Here is a 12790-nt window from a genome sequence, read left to right on the forward strand (position 1 = left end):
ACGAGCTAACAAAGCACTTATAGTACTCATTCCCAAACCTGGTAAAGCTCCTGATTCCCCTGAGGCTTATCGCCCAATTTCGCTGCTCAATGTGGACGTAAAAATCTTGGCAAGGGTGCTGGCAGATAAGCTAGCTAAGCATATTCCCGATCTGGTGGGAGACCACCAGGTGGGATTTGTCAGAGGGCGGCACCCAGGCCTAAATGTTCGTAGAGCGCTGTTGGCGGTGGCCAAGAGCGCTGCCTCGCGGATGCCGATGCTCCTTGTTGGTCTAGATGTGGAGAAAGCTTTTGATCATGTATCCTGGGACAGTGGTGTTGTTACAAGAAATTCTACCCACTTCTCCAGCAATTAATATGTTGGAAGAAATGATTTATTTTGGGGAAAATAGCTCGAGAGCAACTCGCTACTGTTTATAATTTAAGAGCAGGTGCTGTATTTATATTGATTTCTCCACCAATCACCAAAGGTGATAATTGCAATAAATTAAATAAATTAAATATATATATAGCTTCAATATACTCAGAACACAAAGAGACCGTATTTTTAGCTTCAAAAAAGGTTGATTTAATATACAATTGCACACGAGAGGTAGGTTTTAAAGGGATCTTAGAACAGATAATCTGTGCGTAAAATAGAACAAAGTAGCAGGTAGATCAAAAGTTATGTTACTTACAAGTCCTTGTTACACAGTATGAACAGCATTAGGTAAGCACATGTTTTAGGAGCAAGGCATCAGCGGACCCCAAAGAGAGCAGCAGTTTCCAAGAGAGGCAGGTTTCCAGAGGAGGCAGGTCCCAAGAGGAGCAGGTTCCAAGAGAGCGAGCTGGGCTGTTTCCAGGCCTTTTATAATGTTAGCAGAGAAGCATGGTGTGTGCATGTCTTGGATATTTTGCAAGGCATTATGGTTAATGTAGTCTCATGTCTGCACACGACCCCTGAGTTGGTCCCATGTCTTATGACATCACGAGACTTAGTCTGGATTTTGCTGGCAAATGTCTTTTGATGTCCTGTTCAGTCTCTGGGGCAGATACACATTACAAGTCCTTCCTTTCTGCACATGTCTGGAAGCTGATGGGAGGGGCAGGTATACCTTTGACAAGCAAATGTCCTGTTTATGCTTCCTCTGAGTCCTTTGTTTTATTCAGGTGCCCACCTTAGTCCATCTTTTGTTAGGTGGGAGGGCAGAGGAAGCTCTTTTGTGTTTAAGTGTGTGTAGTTAAAAAGGAATGGAGACAGAGAGGCTTGAAATGAAACTATTCTCCAAAAGCTGCACAAACATATATCTTCAAAAGATACACAAATATATTTGTGTATATATATAATCCAGCAAACACGCTACATATTTCAGTAATAAACTGATACCATTACATTCCCTCTCTTGGCTCCGAGTGAAAATAAATTTGTAATATATTGGAATGAGGAGCCATAAAATGAACTATAAAAGCTAAAATTAAAAAAAAAACAACTCTAACCTAGTACAGTAGCATAATTCAAAAGAATAATAGCAAAGATACTGAACTGTTTACATGGGCATGTGTATTTGAAGAGGTGAATCTTTTAATAATGGACATTGAACAGACTGGACCGTGCAGGTATTTTCCTGCCGTCATCTACTATGTCACATCACTATGAATCTTGGAATATGTCCTTAGCTGGAATATGACTGTTATAAGCAAAAAGACTCATCATTATTAATTTTGTTTACTCATGACTTACATTTAGGTAGCTAGGGTTAAGTTTTCTGTGTTCAGTTTCATTAGGCTTCCATTCAGTCAGGTGGCAGAGTATGGCTTTGCTCTGGTTTAAAATAGGATTGCAAGTACACTTTATATGACTTCAGCCACACAAGCATCATTTTGCTCTATTTCCAGAGACCACCTCTTTTTGTGTCACCTGCTCAGGGGCATAGGCTGCTCCCAAGTTTATGCCACAGGATATCTTACCCAGTATGCTAGCCAGAATCAATAGCATGAGAGTGCACAATTGACCAATTTATACCACCACAATGGGGTGGAACAATCTATTCAGTCATATTTTCAGCGTTTGACATTCCAAGGAAAAATATTCTATGAATGTTTTCCTCACTGTGAATGTTTTCCCTATATTCTCTATTTCAGAGGCTAACTGAGGTATTCACAGCAGTGATAAGCAAGAGTGTAAATGTGGAGCTATTATACTACTGTTTCATTAGAAACAAGAAAGACATATGTATGCAATTATAATAATTTCCTAGGTTACTATTACACACAAAATAATTATTCTATCAATCCTATGCAATAATATTTACTTAATCATTGACCAAATAAACAAAAACAGAGTCATGGTATAGTGCCATGAACTACCTTTCAGAGAGAAACTTTTTATTTTTCAGAGAGAAACCTTTTATGGGTAATGAGTGTGGTAAAAGGTTACCATATTTATCTGCTTTAGCAGTGTTTAATGTTGCACTTTAATAGACAATACTCATGTGTTTAATGTTGTAAAGAATTTAGAAAAGATATGTTAATTTTGCTTTGCACACAGCCAATATTTCATTCCAGAGAGAGCATTTTGTGCGTACTGGCTGTAATGCAGAATAAACTAAAAAGGTCAGAAACATTCCCTGTACTGATTGTACCTAATAGATCTGGGTACCCCATAACATAAAACAAACATGTAACATGGAGACCATATGACAAACAAACAAAGAACTCTATTAGGCCTTTAGGTCTCCGATCGTCCATTCCAGATCCAGGATTGAGCTTAACCTGCAAGTAGAACACAAAAGCAACGTACACGGCATCCATCTTGGATTGCCAAAGCATTTTCATTCATTTAGAACTAAGCAACAATTAGCAAAATTAATAAAGCACCAAAAAGCAGCACCTGCGGCATCCATTTGGATTACCACAGCAGTTTCATTTACTATCTCATAAGTAGAACAACATAGATCTGTTTATTTTTAAAATATCCTAGCACCATAAAAATATTAATTTCGTAAGTAGAACAGAATCAGATCTATTTATTTAGAAGAGTATCTGAGATAGCCATGTATGTATTCATTACTAGCGCCATAAAAATAAGCAACAATTAGCAAAATTAATAAAGCACCAAAAAGCAGCACCTGCAGCATCCATTTGGATTACCACCGCAGTTTCATTCATTTAGAAATAAGCAACAATTAGCAAAATTATATATGGTTTTTATCTCAAGTAGAACAGCATAGATCCGTTTATTTTTAAAATATAAGTAGAACAGGATCGGATCTATTTATTTAGAAATATATCTGAGATAGCCATATATATATTAGTTACTAGCACCATTAAATCTTAGATTTACACTCGAACTCTGAAAAAGACAGAAAAACACATTATACATTAATTTAGCAGGTCACATGGCTCTCCGGTTCTGGTGGGGGGGGGGGATCCCTCTCTTGTTCACAGTTCCTTCCCATAACCTTATATCATTGTATGCGAGCAGCAGCGTGCAGTGCAGACAGGCTTTACTTTCTTAAGCTTTAGTTTCTTTTCTATAAAAATAAGCATATCTTGTTAATTCACATTAAAGCACAATATTAAGTTTCAGCTCCAGCGGGAGTTACCTATTATAAGGAGGCATTTTTAAAACTTCTTACCCAGTATTTTAGTTTCAACTCCAGTGGGAGTCACTCATCAGAAAAAAAAAGACATTTCTGAAATCCTTAAACAATATTATATAGGTACATCTATTTCTCAAACATACTATAGTCACAATAGAAGCTACATCTTTAAATCTTAATATTGCAGAGAGACATTATTAAATCTTAAATGTTCAAAAGAGCAATAGAAGCTACATTTTTAATTAAAAGAACAATAGAAGCTACATTTTTAAATTCTTAACAGTGTTACAAAGGGCCATTGCAAAAAACGTTTTCTATATTCCTGTCCAACATATTTTAAAAATAGCACCTGGATTTCCCTGCCATCTGCAGAGTGGGTCATGCTGTGGAGAAGTCCAGTCCAGGCTGGATGCGTCTCCTCATGTTTCTAGGAATTAATCTGCAGGAAGGGCTGACAGAATGTCAGTTTCTGGTCCAGCAGGACCTGCAGTTATAAGTTTCTGTTTATCTGGCGGCAAATTTCTCTTTTTATTGTTAGCTATCTGCAATATCTGCAAGGCTACATGAGAGTTTAAAATGTCACATGCTTGCTGGCGGTTTTCAGTAGCTACATACTGAGGAGCTGATTTCTTTATTAGAGGTTCCCTTCTATGGGAGCTTAGATCAGAATGCAGCCCAGTGTGCTGAGGAGCTGAATCATGAGCGTTTAAATTAGACTGCAGAACAGGTTGTGCATATATATGCTGAGGTTTTGGATGCTGTGAGGGGGTCTGAGAACTAATGGTTCTAGTTGAACCTCCTGCTACGGGTGTGGACTGTGATACTGTTACCACAGCTGAAACAGGCATGGCTGTAGCTGTATTTGGGTCTTGAGGAGCACATGGGAGACCCGTAATGGCTGACCCCTGCAAATGTGAATCCTGTACATGATCAATGTTCTCATCTATATGTGGCATCTGCAGTGTTAATTCCCTGATTAAATGCTTCAAGTCTGGAACCTGGCTGGCCTGTATTTCTAAGGCTGAAATTTGGGTCTGCATCTGATTTTCTTGGGCTACCTGCTGTTGGACTTGCTGTTTAAGAGAATCTACTTATAACTTAAGCAACTAGTCATTGTGATTAAGAACTCCTTTTCATTCTCTATCTGCATACATTCTCTCTCTTTGGCTAGTAATTTCTCATTCAATTCTGCATGTTCCCTTAAGGCTTTCTCACACATGGCCCACATTAACCAAGTGCATGCAGAAATTCTCTTGCTCCCTTCCTTAATTGAATATAAATCACATTTTGTTTCAATATCAGAGGGGATGGAAATATCATCAGTTACATTATGGGTCCAAGGATTAGGGCCAGAGGATTCTACGCATTGCTTAGGCAAAGTGGGGTTATCTATGTCCTTCTCAAAAGAAACTGCAAAATTGTTTTTTATTTTATGCCAGAGCATGCCTAAAGATTTGATTATGAGATACATAAAGTACATGAGTGCATAAGTACCTAAACAAGACCAAACATCCATCCAGCACAGCATTCTGAATACCTGAAAACCTTATCAGTTTATAAATCGGAAATTTAATTAATGAAACCTGATACTCAGTTCTCTATAAAGCAGCAAAATACAAAAATATAATTTACCTATTTACCTCATTCTATTAGCACAGAATACTTACCCACGTTCTCCACAAATTAATATGTTACAAGAAATTCTACCCACATTCTCCACAAATTAATATGTTACAAGAAATTCTACCCACTTCTCCAGCAATTAATATGTTGGAAGAAATGATTTATTTTGGGGAAAATAGCTCGAGAGCAACTCGCTACTGTTTATAATTTAAGAGCAGGTGCTGTATTTATATTGATTTCTCCACCAATCACCAAAGGTGATAATTGCAATAAATTAAATAAATTAAATATATATATAGCTTCAATATACTCAGAACACAAAGAGACCGTATTTTTAGCTTCAAAAAAGGTTGATTTAATATACAATTGCACACGAGAGGTAGGTTTTAAAGGGATCTTAGAACAGATAATCTGTGCGTAAAATAGAACAAAGTAGCAGGTAGATCAAAAGTTATGTTACTTACAAGTCCTTGTTACACAGTATGAACAGCATTAGGTAAGCACATGTTTTAGGAGCAAGGCATCAGCGGACCCCAAAGAGAGCAGCAGTTTCCAAGAGAGGCAGGTTTCCAGAGGAGGCAGGTCCCAAGAGGAGCAGGTTCCAAGAGAGCGAGCTGGGCTGTTTCCAGGCCTTTTATAATGTTAGCAGAGAAGCATGGTGTGTGCATGTCTTGGATATTTTGCAAGGCATTATGGTTAATGTAGTCTCATGTCTGCACACGACCCCTGAGTTGGTCCCATGTCTTATGACATCACGAGACTTAGTCTGGATTTTGCTGGCAAATGTCTTTTGATGTCCTGTTCAGTCTCTGGGGCAGATACACATTACAAGTCCTTCCTTTCTGCACATGTCTGGAAGCTGATGGGAGGGGCAGGTATACCTTTGACAAGCAAATGTCCTGTTTATGCTTCCTCTGAGTCCTTTGTTTTATTCAGGTGCCCACCTTAGTCCATCTTTTGTTAGGTGGGAGGGCAGAGGAAGCTCTTTTGTGTTTAAGTGTGTGTAGTTAAAAAGGAATGGAGACAGAGAGGCTTGAAATGAAACTATTCTCCAAAAGCTGCACAAACATATATCTTCAAAAGATACACAAATATATTGGTGTATATATATAATCCAGCAAACACGCTACATATTTCAGTAATAAACTGATACCATTACAGTGTTTCTAGGGTGGCTGACACCTGGGGCGGATCGCCGATGCGCCCCCGGGTGCATCTTTACCTGCTGGGGGGGGGGGGGGGTGCCGTGCATCTGTCGGCAACGCTCGTTCCCTGCTCCCTCTGCCCTGGAACGGGTTACTTCCTGTTCCGGGGCAGAGGGAGCAGGGAACGAGCGTGGCCGACAGACACGCGGCACCCCCCCAGTGGCGTGCACCCGGGGCGGACCACCCCCACCGCCCCCCCCCTTGGTACGCCACTGTCCTGGGAATACCTCTTTGAGGTGTTGCGATATGTAGGGATGAAGGGGTGGTTTTTGCAGGCAGTGGGCACCTTATACATGGAACCGGTTGCCCGTGTGCTGGTGAATGGCTTATGCTCTCCTAGCTTTCGGGTGGGTAGAGGAACCCGACAGGGGTGCCTGTTATCTCCTCTTTTGTTTGTTATATTTAGAACTCCTACTCCACACCACACTAAGAGATCCGGCAATCACGGGAGTTCTGCTACCCCGTCTCTCTATTAAGGTGTTGGCCTTCGCTGATGACACATTGCTTACCATTACGAACCCCCAGAGCTCGTTGGCCGCTGTGCTGGATGTTATCGCAGAATATGGATATTATTCGGGCTTCAAACTTAACTTACAGAAATTGGAGGCCTTACCGATCCCTGTTTCAGAAAGGCAGTATATCACGTCCCATCAGGCAGGAAGGAAGCTTTAAAGACTGAGAAGTTTATTTATTTATTTGTAGCATTTGTATCCCACATTTTCCCACCAATTTGCAGGCTCGATGTGGCTTACATGATGCCGCAATGGCGATCGCCATTATCGGGTAGACAATTACAAATGGTGTTGCATTAAAGTACATACATGGTAGTATAATACTATATGGTCTTACATAGAGGTTCCTGGGTGATAGAATAAGTTAATAATGTGGACCCAAATGAGTGCTGGGTTTAACTTCTATAAGCTTCGGGTTAGCTATTTTTTTTATTTTTTGTTACATTTGTACCCCGCACTTTCCCACTCATGGCAGGCTCAATGCGGCTTACATGGGGCAATGGAGGGTTAAGTGACTTGCCCAGAGTCACAAGGAGCTGCCTGTGCCTGAAGTGGGAATCGAACTCAGTTCCTCCGGACCAAAGTCCACCACCCTAACCACTAGGCCACTCCTCCACTGTTGCTACTATTTGAGATTCTACATGGAATGTTGCTATTCCACTAGCAACATTCCATGTAGAAGTCAGCCCTTGCAGATCATCAATGCGGCCGTGCAGGCTTCTGCTTCTGTGAGTCTGACGTCCTGCACATACATGCAGGACGTCAGACTCACAGAGACAGAAGCCTGCGCAGCCTTCTACAAGGAATGTTGCTAGTGGAATAGCAACATTCCATGTAGAATCTCCAATAATTCCATATAGAATCTCCAATAGTATCTATTTTATTTTTGTTACATTTGTACCCTGCGCTTTCCCACTCATGGCAGGCTCAATGCAGCTTACATGGGGCAATGGAGGGTTAAGTGACTTGCCCAGAGTCACAAGGAGCTGCCTGTGCCTGAAGTGGGAATTGAACTCAGTTCCTCAGTTCCCCAGGACCAAAGTCCACCACCCTAACCACTACTCCAGCTATGGAAGCTCGGTTAACATTTAAACTCTGTAGCTTAGCATTTACCCCTGGATTCTATATAGCGCGCCTGGCGATCCACGCTGGAATGAGCGCAGATTCTATAACAATGCATGTAACTTAAGCTTACAAGTTAATGAGTGTTGATAACAGCACTTAACAAGCAATAATGAGCACTAATTGGCACTGATTAGAATTTACACGCACAACTCGCTAAGCGTATTCTGTAATGAAGTGCGCCAAACTTCTAACGTGTGCAGACAAAAAGGGGTGTGGTTATGGGTGGGAAAATCTGCATTTTATGAGCATTCCAAAATTTACACGATAGAATATGGCCCAATGTGAATAAATCTACACGCTGGGATTTATGTCACATTTTTGTTGGTGTAAATGGATGTCGCATAGTTTTAGGTGCTGAGATATCAACTAAGCTTATTGATTATACAATATGCATAGTCCAGTGGCGTAGCCAGTATGGGGCCACGGGGGTCTGGGCCCCCATAGATTTGCCCCTGGACCCCCCTGCCGCCCACCGCCAACCCGCCGTCACCTACCTTTGCTGGTGGGAGACCCCAACACCTGCCAGCCGAGCCGAAGTCCTCTTCTTTCCAATCCCGCGCAAGGCTTCGTTCTAGTCTGACATCCTGCACGTTGGGGTCCCCCGCCAGCAAAGGTAGGTGACGGCGGGTTGCCGGCAGGAGGGGGGGTTGGGCGGGTTGGCGGCAGGGGGTGGGGTCAAAGTTGGTGGTGGTGGGGTTCGGCAATGGCGGGGGGGGGGGGGGTCGTAGGTGCCGGGGGGCTAAAATGTGCCCCCTCACCTGGCTACACCCCTGGTATAGTCGACACTGATTTCAGCTATGATTTTTAGGCACCATATCAGAGGCGTAGCCAGACTTCAAGGTGGGAGGAGACCAACTCCCCACCGCCCCCCCCCCCACTGCCGCTGCACATACCTTGACTGGCGGGGATCCCTAACCCCCGCCAGCTGAAACGTTTGTCCAGTGCTGGTCTCCGCCACATTGCCTGCCCTGCTTTCTCTTCCCTTCACAACCCACATGCTGATACGTGGAGGGGCATAATCGAATGCGAACGCCCATCTCCATGGGCGTCTATGTCCGAAAACGGGTATGTGAAGAGGCGGGACAGACCATAATTTCGAAAAAAGATGGGCGTCCATCTTTCGTTCCGAAAATACAGTTTGGACGGACCAAATGCCATGGATTTGGTCCTGAGATGGGCGTGGTTTTTTTTTTAGCGATAATGGAAACTAAAAACGCCCAGCTCAGAAACGTCCTAATCCAAGCCATTTGGTCGTGGGAGGGACAAATGTACAACACTACCATAGCTCTTACAGCTGAAGGAGGCAACTACATGTGGATACAGTGGGTTTTAGAGGCCTCCCATTTACCACCACAAGTGTTACAGGTGTGTGGGGGGGGGGGGGGCCTGGGTCTGCCTGCCTGAAGTGCACTGCAGTACCCACTAAAAGTGCTCCAGGGACAGGACTTGTTGCTGGTGTATATCCTTGGCACAGCAGTTCACATCTGAAGACTAATCTAGCTGAAAACGACCTTTATTTGAATAAGCACCTTTACTCACAGTTAACTGCAGATCAGAGGTTGTGCCCCACTGGCAACGAGTCTCCCTGGTACTGAGATTAGCAGTAGGTCCGAGCTGGCAAAATGGTGTACAATGCCCTCTTTCAGCAACATTCAAGGTAAGAACTAAGTGCTGTAACGTGGCTAACACATGAAAGGGATCTAAAAGTGTCTTACACAAATGGCCACTACCTCATGGACTACTAGAAACAAAAGAGGGCACACTCTGGCCCAGTAAGCAGAGGGAAAAGCACCATTTTATTTTAGTTACATTTGTACCCCGTGCTTTCCCACTCATGGCAGGCTCAATGTGGCTTACATAGGGCAATGGAGGGTTAAGTGACTTACCCAGAGTCACAAGGAGCTGCCTGTGTCTGAAGTGGGAATTGAACTCAGTTCCTCAGGACCAAAGTCCACCACCCTAACCACTAGGCCACGGAGTAGAGTCTACCAACTATCAACATCGTGAGCATTTAACACAAGCTAGTGGAATTACGGAGCCCAATACCCTATACCCACCACAATGCATTGCTGATGTGACTCTGCAGTGCCCTTAACAGAAAAGGTGTCACACTCACCCGAGACCCACATCAGAACCAGGGAAAGGCTGTCAGAGGATAGAACACATTCTGCTGTCATGGAGGTGGGTACGGCATTTGAGGCTGGCATACAGGCTGGGAAAAAAGTTTGTAAAGTGGGTTTTTTTTGGTGGGAGAGGGTTAGTGACCACTGGGGGAGTCAGGGGAGGTGATCCCCGATTCCCTCTGGTAGTCATCTGGTCAGTTGGGGCATTTTTTGGGGACTTGGACCTGAAAAAAAGGGTCCAAATAAAGCGGACCAAATTCTCGTCATAAACGCCCTTCTTGTTTCGATTATCAGCTAAAGACGCCCATCTCTACTCAGCCGATAACCATGCCCCAGTACCGCCTTTGCCACGCCTCCGACACACCCCTGTGATGTTTGTTCATCTCTGTGACAGACTGCAGTTGAGGACGCCAAAAATCGGGTTTCGATTATACCGATTTGGGCGCCCACGGGAAACGGACGCCCATCTCTCGATTTGGGTCGAAATATGGGCATCTTTCTCTTTCGAAAATAAGCTGGATAGTAACATAGTAGATGACGGCAGAGAAAGTCCCGCACGGTCCATCCAGTCTGCCCAACAAGATAAACTCATATGTGCTACTTTTTGCTTCGGTCTTCACCGAGGAGGATTTGGGGGGGACACCGGTGCCGGAAAGAATATTTGAAGCGGGGGAGTCGGAGAAACTAAACAAATTCTCTGTAACCTTGGAGGATGTAATGGGTCAGTTCAGCAAGCTGAAGAGTAGTAAATCACCGGGACCTGATGGTATTCATCCCAGAGTATTAATAGAACTAAAAAATGAACTTGCGGAGCTACTGTTAGAAATATGCAATCTGTCCCTAAAATCGAGTGTAATACCGGAAGACTGGAGGGTAGCCAATGTTACTCCGATTTTTAAGAAGGGTTCCAGAGGAGATCCGGGAAATTATAGACCGGTGAGTCTGACGTCGGTGCCGGGCAAGATGGTGGAGGCTATTATTAAGAATAAAATTGCAGAGCATAAACAAAAACATGGACTGATGAGACAAAGTCAGCACGGATTTAGTGAAGGGAAGTCTTGCCTCACCAATCTAATGCATTTTTTTGAGGGGGTAAGCAAACATGTGGACAATGGGGAGCCGGTTGATATTGTATATCTGGATTTTCAGAAGGCGTTTGACAAAGTGCCGCACGAAAGACTCCTGAAGAAATTGCAGAGTCATGGAATCGGAGGTAGGGTACTATTATGGATTAAGAACTGGTTGAAAGATAGGAAGCAGAGAGTAGGATTGCGTGGCCAGTATTCTCAGTGGAGGAGGGTAGTTAGTGGGGTCCCGCAGGGGTCTGTGCTGGGTCCGTTGCTTTTTAATGTATTTATAAATGACCTAGAGATGGGAATAACTAGTGAGGTAATTAAATTCGCCGATGACACAAAATTATTCAGGGTCGTCAAGTCGCAGGAGGAATGTGAACGATTACAGGAGGACCTTGCGAGACTGGGAGAATGGGCGTGCAAGTGGCAGATGAAGTTCAATGTTGACAAGTGCAAAGTGATGCATGTGGGTAAGAGGAACCCGAATTATAGCTACGTCTTGCAAGGTTCCACGTTAGGAGTTACGGATCAAGAAAGGGATCTGGGTGTCGTCGTCGATGATACGCTGAAACCTTCTGCTCAGTGTGCTGCTGCGGCTAGGAAAGCGAATAGAATGTTGGGTGTTATTAGGAAGGGTATGGAGTCCAGGTGTGCGGATGTTATAATGCCGTTGTATCGCTCCATGGTGCGACCGCACCTGGAGTATTGTGTTCAGTACTGGTCTCCGTATCTCAAAAAAGATATAGTAGAATTGGAAAAGGTACAGCGAAGGGCGACGAAAATGATAGTGGGGATGGGACGACTTTCCTATGAAGAGAGGCTGAGAAGGCTAGGGCTTTTCAGCTTGGAGAAGAGACGGCTGAGGGGAGATATGATAGAAGTGTATAAAATAATGAGTGGAATGGATCGGGTGGATGTGAAGCGACTGTTCACGCTATCCAAAAATACTAGGACTAGAGGGCATGAGTTGAAGCTACAGTGTGGTAAATTTAAAACGAATCGGAGAAAATTTTTCTTCACCCAACGTGTAATTAGACTCTGGAATTCGTTGCCGGAGAACGTGGTACGGGCGGTTAGCTTGACGGAGTTTAAAAAGGGGTTAGATAGATTCCTAAAGGACAAGTCCATAGACCGCTATTAAATGGACTTGGAAAAATTCCGCATTTTTAGGTATAACTTGTCTGGAATGTTTTTACGTTTAGGGAGCGTGCCAGGTGCCCTTGACCTGGATTGGCCACTGTCGGTGACAGGATGCTGGGCTAGATGGACCTTTGGTCTTTCCCAGTATGGCACTACTTATGTACTTATGTACTTATGACCTTGATTTGCATCTGCCATTTTCAAGGCACAGACCGTAGAAGTCTGCCCAGCACTAGCCGCGCCTCCCAACCGCTAGCCCCGCCCCCACCACTGGCTCTGCCACCCAATCTCCGCTAAGCTTCTGAGGATCCCTTCCTTCTGAACAGGATTCCTATATGTTTATCCCATGATTTTAATGAAATTGAGCATGCAGCGACGCGAGGGGAAGAGCAGGGCAGGCAATGTGGCG

Source organism: Microcaecilia unicolor, chromosome 4 (genome assembly GCF_901765095.1).
Source record: "Microcaecilia unicolor chromosome 4, aMicUni1.1, whole genome shotgun sequence".
NCBI classification, from domain to species: domain Eukaryota; kingdom Metazoa; phylum Chordata; class Amphibia; order Gymnophiona; family Siphonopidae; genus Microcaecilia; species Microcaecilia unicolor.